The 13,635-nt window shown below is 37.4% G+C and overlaps 1 long non-coding RNA gene and 1 pseudogene across 2 annotated transcripts in view; both read right to left on the minus strand.

The window, feature by feature from the left end:
• Nucleotides 1-13,635, minus strand: part of LOC141371593 (uncharacterized) — a 35,712-nt gene that overhangs the window by 13,861 nt on the left and 8,216 nt on the right. The gene's annotated exons all lie outside the window — the stretch shown is intronic.
• LOC112819893 (large ribosomal subunit protein uL30 pseudogene) lies at nt 218-1,283 on the minus strand (annotated as a pseudogene).

Raw genomic sequence — 13,635 nt, forward strand, 5'->3', positions numbered from 1 at the left:
TCAGTGAAATAAGTGATAGGGATTAAGACTTACAAACTTCCAGTTATAAAATAAGTCATAAAGATATAAAGTACAGGAATGGAAAAATAGTCACAAGAAAAATAAAGTTTTGAAATCTGTATCACAGCATCTCTATTTTTTTTTTTTTAGAATTTCAGCAACAGCATTTTTATTTTAAATCATGCAAAAGCTACATCATCATCATATGAAACAGGTTTTCTTAGAACAGACCCATCTTGGCTAACTCAGTGGCACAATTCAAAAGTGAAAAATTAAGATATATTCTTTGTACAGAAGAGTCTTTAATAAACCCAAGGAATGTTTTCCACCAAGATACAAACTAGACCCTAGTTTTGCACGCAAAGGCTGATGACTTTTATCACACACCAGAATTTGCTTTAATAGTTAAGGGACAGCAGCCAGGCTAGCAAAAAGTCACCAAGACAACAAAACATTTCCATGAGAGTAGTCATTTATTAACTGGCCAGATTACAAAAATAATCATGGCAGATACCTTAGTTCATCCTTCTAATAAGCCTATTGATCTGGTCTTCCCTGTTACCAGCATCTCCACCTTCTACAAAATGAGTGGTCTTTTTCTTCATTCCCCCTTGTGGAGAAGATAATTTGAAGGGCCATAAAAAGTTGTTTGCTTCTTTGAAACGTTTTCCAACTGTATAGATCTCGTGAATCAGATCCTCCATGCAGATGATGCCATATTTACCAAGAGATTGGGCAATCAATGTGTTATCTGTCAGGGCAATTCGCTTCTTGTTGATTTTGCCATAACCACGCTTGTAGATCAGTTCATTCACTGACTTCAGATTTGGGTACCCCCATGCTATATAAGGTTCCACAATCCTTAGCATGTTAACTGAAGCCTTGTTGAGCTTAACAAAGGTGCCATTGAAGATCTGGTGAAGGCGAAGAAGCTGCAACACCTTTCGAACCTTTGGGCTCACACTACTGATACCTCTGATCCTGAGGACAAATGCCAATTTGGGTTCCGCAGGTACGTAGAAGTTGCCAGCTTTTCTTGCCATCCTTGCCATTTGAATCTCAGTTTTGTACATCTGCCTATATTCCTTGTGGTAATGCTTAGCTTTTTCATAGACAAGCTTCCTTCCTGCCTTTCAAAGCATCTTCTGAGCAAACTTCTTCCTCAGAAGCTTGATCTTCAACTCTGCGAAATTCCTTCGCTTCTTCTTAAGGGTTTCTGGCACAGCAGGAATCTTCTTTTTCTTCTCTTCTGCACCCTCCATGGTTCCAGCCGGAAAAGAGCAGCATCTCAATTATTATTAACAGGAAGAATTAATAGAATATCTACAGTACGGGAAATATAGCTAATATCTCCTTTTTGTTGCATTTTTACCTAATTCATTTGTCACCTTCGCCGTTCATTCTACTCATCAATAACCAAACTACATTTGCATTGAATATTAGTTTGCCCACAGACTTTAATTATCTCATCTACATTTGAAACTATTGATTTATAAGGCTGTTTGACCTTTATTGTATTATCAGGAATTACTCATCTGTAACTTTCTTTTTTAAGAACAAGATATTCATAACTAAAGACAAGCATTTAATAACCATGTCTACAACGAATTTCTAAACACTCAATCTGGCATCTCAATTTTTGTTGAAATCTCCATATTCATTAAATATCCTTTCCTGGCTGTTCCTCAGAAAATTTTCAGATCATGTAACAGCATCTAAATTAGATACGAGAATATCCTTTCTCCTCAAGCATTGCCAAACATTTGATAGATATAATCCTGTGTGCAGAAGTTGTGGCAAGTTATACTTCTGCCACAAAAACAAGCACACTGGCAATGTTATGGCGAAAATAAAAGATGTTTTATGTGAAAGTGAGTCTACTGAAAGAGACAGAGACTTATAATTATTAAAATTCTAGTTGAATGCCATATCTTCCAGTCTAAGTAGTCATAGCATGCAAGTAGTTCGTATTTCCAAAGGTCTAGTTCAATCAATATTCATAAAGCTGAAAAGAACATCGTTCTTAGTCACGGGACCTTTTTAATTTGCTATATTCCCTGCATCTGAAGCAGAATGCAGATAAAATAGGCTTTGATGGCTGGGAAATCATTCTAGTTCTCTTCCATGGAGGAAGAGAAACCGGTGTCCTTCTCCTTGACTTGTGCGCTGCTACATCATCATCATAAGTATGTCTGCTTATGGGGAATTGGTTATTCTCCCTCAGGCCAAAAGTCATATAAGAACATGTTTTGGAAGCAGATACAAGAAGTTGTTTTGAGATCAAAAGATTTACCTTAAATTCAGGCTCTTAACACTGATCAACTATATGACTAAGGGCACATTTTTTCATACTTTATCAAATTTTTATTTAAATTCCAGTTAGTTAACAACAGTGTAGTATTAGGTATACTAGTTTGCTTAAACTTATATAAATTAGTTTTAGGTATAGAATTTAGTGATTCATCACTTACATATAACAGTACTCATCACAAGTGCCCTCCTTCATGCCCATCACCCATTTAACCCATCTCTCTGCCCACCTTCCCTCCAGCAATCCTCAGTCTGCTGTATGGTTTGCCTCTTTTTTCCTCCATGTTCATCTGTTTTGTTTCTTAAGTTCCACAAATGACTGAAATCATACAATATTGGTCTTTCTCTGACTGACTTATTTCACTTAGCATAATATACTCTACCTTCAACCACATCACTGCAAATGAAATTTCATTCTTTTGAGGGATGAGTAATATTATATATAAATGCATAAAATTGTGATATATATATAAACATATAAACATCAGAATGCATGTATCCCTTCAAATCAGTATTTTTGTATCTTTTGGGTAAATACCTCCTAGTGCAATTGCTAGGTTGTAGGATAGTTCTATTTGTAACTTTTTGAGGAACCTCCACACTGTTGTCCACAGTGACTGCACCAGTTTGCATTCCCACCAAGAGTGTAAGAGGGTTTCCCTTCCTCTACATCCTTACCAACATGTTATTTCCTGTGTTAATTTCAGCCATTCTGGCAGATATAAGATGGTATCTAATTGTAGTTTTGATTTGGATTTCCCTGATGATGAGTGATGTTGAGCATCTTTTCATGTGTCTGTTAGCCATCTGTATGTCTTCTTTGGAGAAATGCCTATTCATGTCTTCTGTTCTTTTTTTTAAACTGGATTATTTGGTTTTGGGTTACTGAGTTCTATAAGTCTTATATATTTTGGACACTAACCCTTTATCAGATGTCATTTGCAAATATCTTCTCCCATACCAAAGGTTGCCTTTTAGTTTTGTTGATTGCTTCCTTGCTGTGCAGAAGCGTTTTATCTTAATGAAGTCCCAATAGTTTATTGTTTTTTGGTTTCCCTTGCCTCAGAAAATATATCAAGTAAGAAGCTGCTACAACCAAAGTCAAAGAAGTTATTGCCTGTGTTTTCCTCTAGGATTTTGATGGTTTGTCTCATATTTAAGTCATTTATCCATTTTGAATTTATTTTTTTGCATAGTATAAGTGGTCTGCTTTCATTCTTCCGCATGTGGCTGTCCAATTCTCCCAATGCCATTTGTGGAAGAGACTCTTTTTTCCACTGGATATTCTTTCCTGCTTTGTCAAAGATTAGTTGACCATATAGTTGTGGGTCCATTTCTGGGTTTTCCATTCTGTTCTATGGGTCTATGGGTCAGTTTTTATGCCAGTACCATACTGATTTGATCACTACAGCTTTGTAATACAACTTGAAGTCCAGAATTGTGATGCCTCAGCTTTGCTTTTCTTTTTCAAGGTTGCCTTGGCTATTCAGTCTTTCATGGTTCCGTACAAATTTTAGGATTGTTTGTTCTAGTTCTGTGAAAAATGCTGTTGGTGTTTTGACAGGGGTTGCATTAAATGTGTAGATTGCTTTGTGTAGTACAGACATTTTAACAATATTTGTTTTTCCAATCCATGAACATGGAATTTTTTCCATTTCTTTGTGTCATCTTCAGTTTTTTCCATTAGTATTTTATAGTTTTCAGAGTACAGATCTTTTACCTCTTTGGTTTTTTTTTTTTTTTTAAACTTAACAGTGTCTTGATTTCATTTGTAAAATGGAGGTAATCCCTGCCTCACAAAGTTATGATGATTAAATAAGGCAGTGACTTTTTTTGCTGTAACCCATGTGAAAATATTTTGTATTAGAATCCAGTATACATTATGAGTGTGCAGTGTATAAATGTAAAACCCAAATAAGTTTCACATAATAATTATCTTTATTAGTTGAGATGCATGCTGATGTTTTTCTATTTTATAGTATCCTCTTTGTTTTTGAAAAACACCTGGGGTATATGGGAGGGAGATTTGTTTACTTATCTCACAGCCTGTGCTGGAGGGGCAGGGTCATTGGGAAACTTCTCCAAGAACAAAATATCTGGCGGGCACCATTTCCCTCTCCTGCTCCCCAGCTTGCACAGACACCTGCAGGAACCATCATTCTCCACCTAGCTTGCTAAGAACGCACCCTGCCCATGCATACTTCTGCCAATCTGCCCCCTTCAACATAGGAGCCTCAGCAGGAGTTTTGGGCAGCTGAAGGTCCCCTCCCATACAGGCATTTGTGGACCTTGCTGACACAAGTGCCCCACCACTGTGCTCCTCTGCAGAATTGCCCCCTCCAGCCCTGCAGCAGGCATTTTTCTAAAACAGATCCAGGTTCCTTCCTGCAGCAGATCTATGCAAACCTTGCTAACACTCTGTGCCCTGCCCCACATTCTCCTGAAGACCTGGCTCCCTCCAATATACCCTTGACCAGAGCCCATCCAAAGTGTTGCCATAAGCCTGGCAGTGTGCAAGTACCCCTGGCAGGGGCAAGCACCACTCCAAAGAGACTCCTTCCCTGGTACAGAGGGGAAGATAACTACCCATATTGGAGCAGCTCTGTTCCCAGCAGTGGGCTGGGAATAGACATCTGGTCTGAATGCAAACCCTGTCCACCAACCAAAGTTTCTCAGGGGACAACACAGGTAAAGCAAAGTGCAGTTCAGTGCTCCTGCAGCTCTGGTGAACATCTGCTCTAACTCAACTCAAGCTCAAGTGGCTCCAGACTGGCCCAATAACAACACAGGGACCAAACCCTGCCCACAACAGGCAAAGAGAGGCACTGCAGACAGCTGGAATGAAAGCAAACATAATTCAGTCATAACAGTAGGGAGCATGCAACACACACAGGAGACATCCCTCAAGTGCAGGTTCTGGTGAACAGGGGACATTGCACTGCAGGACACTACAGGACCTCTTCTTAAAACCACTGCTTTGAAGACCAAGAGAGACAAAAACAGACACAAAGGGTTAGACAAAATGAGACAGAGGAACATATCCCAAATGAAAGAACAGGACAAAATCACAGCAAGAGAAGTAAACAAAATGGAAATAAGTAATATACCTGTTACACAGAATATAAAGGCTAACCATCATAAAGTTACTCACTGGACTTGAGAAAACAGTGGAGAACCTTAGTGAAACCAATGACACAGAACATAAAGAACCAATCAGATGAATTCAGGAACTGAAATAAATACACTAGATGAAACAGACTAGAGGAAACAGAAGAATGGATGAGCAACCTGGAGGACAGAGTGATAGAAAGCAATCAAGGTGAACAGCAGAGAGAAAAAAATAAAAAATGAAAACACACTTTAGGAACTCAGCGACACCATCGTGCATAATAACATTCACATTATAGGGATCCCAGAAGGAGAAGAGAAAGAAAGGGGGTCAGCAAATTTATTAGAAGAAATAATAGATGAAAACTTTCCTTATCTGGGAAGGAAACAGAGATCCAGATCCAGGAGGCACACAGAGCTCCCAACAGAATCCACCCAAGGAGGGTCACGCCAAGAAACAGTGATTAAAATGGCCAACAGTAGTGATAGAGAATTTTCAAAGCAGCACAAGAAAGAAAACAGTTACATACAAGGGAAAGGCTATTCGCTGATTTTTCAGCAGAAACTTTGCAGGCCTGAAGAAAGCATGATGTATTCAAAATGCTGAAAGGAAAAAAAAAAAACAAACAAAAAAAGCCTGCAGCTAAGAATACTCTATCCAGCAAGGCTATCACTCATAATAGAAGGAGAGAGAAACAGCTTCCCAGAAAAACAAATGTTAAAGGAATTCATAAGCACTAAACCAACCCTATAAGAAATGTAAAAGGGGACTCTTTAAGTGGAAAGGAAATACCATATAGTAAGAATAGGAAAAATAGGAAACACAAAAGCAGTGAAATCAAACATATCTATAAAAATCAGTCAGGGGATTCACAAAATAAAAGGATGTAAAGTATGACACTATAAACCAAAAATGCAGGGTGCAGAGGAGTAAAGAATGGGTTCATACTTAAGCAGCCCTCAACTTAATATAGACTGCTATACACATAAGATGTTATGCACAAGTCTAATGGTAACCCCAAATAAAAAATCAATAATATATATACAAAAAATAAAGAGAAAGGAATCCAAGTATATCACTAAAGAAAGCCAGCAAGCAGTGAGAAAGCAAGAAAAGAAACAGAGAACTACAAAAACAACTATAAACTGAGTAACAAAATGGGCAATAATTATATACCTATCAATAATTACTTGGAATGTAAATGGACTAAACACTCCAATCAAAAGACACAAGGTGACAGAATGGATAAAAAGGAAATATTCCTCTATATGCTGCCTACAAGAGACTTATTTCAGACCTAAAGACACATACGAATGAAAAGGGAGGGAAAAGCATTTATCATTCAAATGGAAGTGAAAAGAAAGCCAGAGTAGCAATACTTATATCGGACAAAATAGACTTTAAAAAAAAGACTATAACAAGAGACAAAGGACGACACTATGTAATAATAAAGGAAACAATCCAATAAGACATAACAATTGTAAATATTTGTGCACCCAATGTGGGAGCATGTGAATACATAAAGCAGCTAATAACAAGCATAAAGGAAGTGATCAATAGTAATACAATAATAGTACTTTAAAACCCCACTTACATCAATGGATAGATCATCTAAACAGAAAATCAACAAGGAAACAGTGGCTTTGAATGCACATTGGACCAGATGGATCTAACAGATATATTCAGAACATTCCATCCTAAAAAAGCAGAATACACATTCTTTTCAAGTGCACAAAGAACAATCTCCACAAGAGATCACGTATTAGGTCACAAAACAAGTCTAAACAAATTCACAAAGATTGAAGTCATATCATGCATCTTTTCTGACCACAAAGCTATGAAACTAGCAATGGACCACAAGAAAAAAATCTGGAAAGAACAGAAATACATGGGGGCACCTGGGTGGCTCAGTTGGTTAAGCGACTGCCTTCGGCTCAGGTCATGATCCTGGAGTCCCAGGATCGAGTCCCGCATCGGGCTCCCTGCTCAGCGAGGAGCCTGCTTCTCCCTCTAACCCTCCCCCCCCTCATTCTCACTCTCTCAAATAAATAAATAAATCTTAAAAAAAAAAAAGAACAGAAATACATGTAGACTGAATAACATGTTACCTAACAATGAATGGGTTAGCCAAGAAATCAAAGAAGAAATCAAAAAGTACATTGAGGCAAATGAAAATGAAAACACAACAGTCCAAAATTTTGGGCATGCAGTAAAAGCTGTTCTAAGAAGGAAGAATATAGCAATGCAGGCCTAGCTCAAGAAACAAGACAAATCTCAAATAACCTAAACTTAAATATAAAGGAGCTTGAAAAGGAAGAACAAAGAAAACCCAAAAGCAACAAAAGGAAATAAAAATTGAAGCAAAAATAAATGAAATCTAAAAAAAAAAAAAGAAAAGAAAAAGAAAAGAAATAGAACAATGAAACCAGGAGCTGGTTCTTTGAAAAGATCAACAGAAATGTTACACCTCTATCCAGACTCTTAAAAAAAAAAGATTTAAACAAAATAAATGAAAGAGGAGAAATAACACCGAAGAGATACAAAGGATTGTAAGACAATATTATGAAAAATTATACGCCAACAAATTGGACAACCTAGAAGAAATGGATAAATTCCTAAAAACCTATAATCTCCCAAAACTAAATCAGGAAGAAATACAAAATTTAAACAGAACAATAACCAGGAATGAAATTGAATCAGTGATCAAAAAACTCCCAACAAACAGAAGTCCAGGACCAGATGGCTTCACAGGTGATTCTACCAAACATTTAAAGAGTTTCTTAAAGTATTTCAAAAAATAGAAGAGAAAGGAAAGCTTCCAAATTCCTTCTATGAGGCCACATTACCCTGATACCAAAACCAGATAAAGACACTATGAAAAAAGAGAACTACAGACCCATATCTCTGATGAACATAGATGCAAAAATAAACAAAATTTTAGCAAACTGAACCCAACAATTTGTTAAAAAAAAAAAAAAAAAGCATTCACCACAATCAAATGGGATTTATTCCTGAGATGCAAGAGTGGTTCAATATTTGCAAATCAGTCATCATATCCCAACAAGAAGAGAAAGGATAAAAACCATAAGATCATTTCAATAGATGCAGAAAAAGCATTTGACAAACTACAACATCCATTCATGATAAAAATCCTCAACGAAGTAGGTTTAGAGGGAACATACCTCACCATAATAAAGGCCATATGTGAAAACCCACAGCTAACATCATACACAATGATGAAAAACTGAGTTTTTTTCCCCTTAAGATCAGGAGCAAAACAAGGATGGGCACTCTCACCACTTTTATTCAACATAATACTGGAAGTCCTAGCCATAGCAATCAGATAAGAAATAAAACCATCCAAATTGGAAGCAAAGAACTGAAACAGTCACAGCTTGCCGATGACATGATACTATACATAGAAAATCCTAAATACTGCACAAAAAACTACTAGAATTGATAAATGATTTCAGTAAGGTTGCAGTATACAAAATCAATATACAGAAATCCATTGCATTTCTATACACTAATAATGAAACAGCAGAAAGAAATTAAAAAAACAATCCCATTTACAATTGCCCCCCAAATAATAAAATACCTAGGAATAAACTTAACCAAGGAGGTCAAAGACCTATACTCTGAAAACTATAAAACACAGATTAAAGAAACTGAAGATGACACAAAGAAATGGAAAAACATTCCGTGTTCATGGACTGGAAGAACAAATATCGTTAAAACGTCTATACTACCCAATCTACAGATTCAATTCAATCCTTATCAAAATACCAACAGCATTTTTCACAGAACTAGAATCCTAAATCCGAAAATTTGTATAGAACCATAAAAAAACCTGAACAGCCAGAGCAATCTTGAAAAAGAAGAACAAAACTGCAGGCATTACAATTTCAGATTTCAAGATAAACTATAAAGCTGTAGTAATCCAGACAGTACGGTACTGGCACAAAAACAGACACACAGATCCATGGAACAAAACGGAGAGCCCAGAAACAAACCTAATTATATGGTCAATTATTCTTTGACAAAGGAGGCAAGAATATGAAATGGGAAAAAGTCTCTTCAACAAACGGTGTTGGGAAAACTGGACAATTGCATGCAAAAGAAAGTGGACCACGTTCTTACCCCATACACAGAAATAAACTCAAAATGAATTAAGAATTTAAACGTGAGACCTGAAACCATAAAAATCCTTAAAGAGAGCACAGTTTCTCTGACATTGGCTGCGGCAACATTTTTCTAGGCCTCTTTAGGCAAGGGAAACAAAAGCAAAAATAAACTATTGGGACTACATCAAAATAAAAAGCTTCTACAGATCAAAGGAAACAAGTCAACAAAAGTAAAAGACAGGGGTGCCTGGGTGGCTCAGTTGGTTAAGCGACTGCCTTCGGCTCAGGTCATGATCCGGGAGTCCCGGGATCGAGTCCCACATCGGACTCCCTGCTCGTCAGGGAGTCTGCTTCTCCCTCTGACCCTCTTCCCTCTCATGCTCTCTATCTCACATTCTCTCTCTCTCTCAAATAAATAAATAAAATCTTAAAAAAAAAAAAGTAAAAGACAACCTACAGAATGGAGAAGATCCTTGCTAGTAACATATCTGATGAAAGTTTGAATTCCAAAAATATATGAAGAACTTAGACAACTCAGGGTGCCTGGGTGGCTCAGTTGGTTAAGTGTCTGCTTCAGCTCTGGTCATGATCCCAGGTTTCTGAGATCGAGGCCCGCACTGGGCTCCCTGCACAGCGGGGAACCTGCTTCTCCTTCTCTCCAACCCCCATTCCTGCTCTCTCTCTCTCGCTATCTCTCTCAAAATAAAAATCTTTTTAAAAAAAGAACTTACACAACTCAACACCAAAAAACACAAATAATCCAACTGAAAAACAGGCAAAAGACATGGACATTTCTACAGAGACGACATACACGTGAAAAGATGCTCAACATTACTAATCATCATGAAAATGCAAGTCAAAACCGCAGTGAGGTAGCACCTCAACCTGTGAGAATGGCTAAAAACAAAAACACAAGAAACAACAAATGTGTTAAGAATGTGGAGAAAAAGGAACCCTCTTGCACTGTTGGTTGGAATGCAAACTGGTGCAGCTGCTGTGGAAAATAGTATGGAGGCTCCTCAAAAAATTAAGAATAGAATTACCATATGATCCAGTAATTCTGCTACTGGGTATTTACCCAAAGGACACAGAAACACTATTTTGAAAAGATATATGCACCCCTGTGCTTACTGCAACTTTATTTGCAATAGCCAAATTATGGAAGCAGCCCAAGTGTCCACTGATAGAGCAATGGATCAAGATGTGGTGTATGTGTGTATACACACACACACACACACACACACACACACACACAATGGAGTATTAGCCATAAAAAAGAATGAAATCTTGCCGTTTGCAATATAGATGGATCTAGAGAGTATAATGCTAAGTGAAATCAGTCAGAGAAAGATAAATACTTTATGATTTCACTCATATGTGGAATTTAAGAAACAAAACAAAGAAAAAAAGAAACAAACCAAGAAACAGACTCTTAACTATAGAAAACAAACTGATGGTTACCAGAGGGGTGGTGAGGGGGGATGGATGAATTAGATGAAGCGGCTTAAGAGTACACTTATCTAGGGCGCCTGGGTGGCTCGGTTGGTTGGGTGCCTGCCTTCGGCTCAGGTCATGATCCTGGAGTCCCAGGATCGAGTCCTGCATCGGGCTCCCTGCTTAGCGGGGAGTCTGCTTCTCCCTCTGACTCTCCCCCTTCTCATGTGCTCTCTCTGTCTCTCTCTCATTCTCTCTCTCCAATAAACAAATAAAATCTTTAAAAAAAAAAAAAAAAGAGTACACTTATCTTGATGGGCACTGAGTAGTGTACCGAATTGTTCAATCACTATATTTTAACACCTGAAATGAATATAACACTGTATGTTAACTCTGCTGGAATTAAAATTAAAAAAAAAAAAACAATCAAGAGAATGATACTCTGAAGACACCGCAAGATGTAAAACTGTTGATTTTAGTAACAGTCTGAGTACTACTCAGTGAAAATAACCAAAAAAATGACAGATGCATGCGATAAAACTGATAAATCTCCAAAACATAAAAAAGACATTCCGCTGATCTCAGATAGCCCAAATTATCATAAAAGATAATAAAATGGTTTTTTTTAAAACAAAACAAAAAGATAAAGGGAAGACATTTTATAATTATGTACATGTAAATCCACTAAGAAAACAAAAATTCTACATATCTATTCATCTACTAAGTTTCAAAATACATGAAGCCCAAACTGACAGAAATTAAAGAGGAAATAAACAAATACACAACATTCCTTTCTCAGTATTCCATAGGACAAGTTAACAAAAGTATCAGGAAGAACCCAAAGGCCTGAAACAAAATTATCAACTGCATCTGGGTTGGCCAGGAAGCAGATGCCATGGCAGGATTCAACATGAAAGTGCTATTTGTAGGAGGGAGCATGAGAAGGGAGATGTGTTCAGAACACCATACTAGAATGAAAGGGAAGAAAGGAAGTCCCAGACTACAACACAGGTCCAGGAAAGTTTCATACAGGCCCATAGGGGTCTTCACGCCTGTTAGAAAAGTCTTGCATGTCCTAAGGCAGGAACGGGCCTTGCTCATTTATGAACTGAAAGCAGAGTACGGGAAGCCTGGACTCAATATGAACATGATGGTTGATCCAGAGGGGTCGTATCTGGCTGGAGTGGTGAACTATGCCCCCTGCAAGAGGAGATCTCAGTGATAAATTTGCATGGCCACTACCAGCTACTCTTTGCATCATACAGACTTCTAGGAGAAGCTTCCAAGTGGCTTCCATGGATCTCACTTCCTAAGGAAAGTCTTAGAAAAGGCAGGGGTGGGGGTGGGGTTAGTGGTATGAACTAAATCCCCCCAATACAGTTGACCCTTACACACTATGGGTTAGGGGTGCTGATCCCCTGCACAAAAATCCACATATAACTTTTGAATCCCCAAAACTTAACTGATAGCCTACTATTAATCAGAAGCTTTACTGATACCACAGTCAGTTAACACATATTTGTATGTTATATGTATTATACATACTGTGTTCTTACAATAAAGCTAGAAAAAAAGTCAAGAAAATCATTAAGGAAAATACATTTACAGTATTGTATTGAAAAAAATCCACATATACGTGGATCCATGCAGTGCAAACTCATGCTGTTCGAGGGCCAACCAAATTTATTTTTCTTATATATGTAGAGACCTATACTTATACTTCTTTTGAGACACAGAGCATTTAATAGGGATCCTCAAAACCCTCAAGAAAAGGTAAAACTGCTATCTGAGAATTAAACTAGAAAAATCTGCACGTAATAGAGATTAGTCATCTGTAAGACCAAAGAACTGCAAGTCTACAACCAAATGATTCAGAAAAGAAAGCCAAATTAACTATATTTTATCTTTTCTGTAAAAAACCTATGTGAAGAGAAGGCAAATGGTTATCATGGAACCTAGAAAAGGGGGAGGTCACATCTGGTGGACACACCTTCACATCATGGAAGAAAGCCCTACCCAGTTGCTACTAATGTCTAAGTGCTATTGTTTTGTTCTATAGTAGGGATGGGGTTAGACTGTTTGATCTCTTGCTTTTGGGCCCATATGTTCACTGAGTCACTTATCCTCATGCTATGAAAATACCCACACCAGATAAAAAATACCTCAAAGATTAAGGAGGTGCATCATAATTATCTTTCTTTCTGTAAAAATAAATTATATTTGACAATGAGTAAATCAGTTCAAGAGATGTAGTTATGGAACTGTAAAAGCAGAATTTAAGAGGATTTGGTAGATATATATAATGGAACATCACTCAGCCATAAAAAAAAATGAAATCTTGTCATTTGCAACATGGATGGATCTAGAGGGTATAATGCTAAGTGAAATAGGTCAAAGGAAGATAATACCATATGCTTTCACTCATAATAAGTGGAATTCAAGAAAGAAAAAAAAAGAAACAAAAAACCAGATTCTTAATATAGAGAACCAGTGGTAGCCAGAGGGGAGGTAGGTGGGGTGGGAAGGGAAACGGGTAAAATAGGTAAAGGGGATTAAGAGCACACTTATGATGAGCACTGATTAATGGCTAGAATTACTCCATCATTATATTAGACACCTGAAACTAATATAACACAGTATGCTAATTACATTTGAATT

Source organism: Callorhinus ursinus, unplaced genomic scaffold (assembly GCF_003265705.2).
Source record: "Callorhinus ursinus isolate GAN/ISIS: 27379988/994484 unplaced genomic scaffold, GSC_fseal_2.0 scaffold3, whole genome shotgun sequence".
NCBI classification, from domain to species: Eukaryota; Metazoa; Chordata; class Mammalia; order Carnivora; family Otariidae; genus Callorhinus; species Callorhinus ursinus.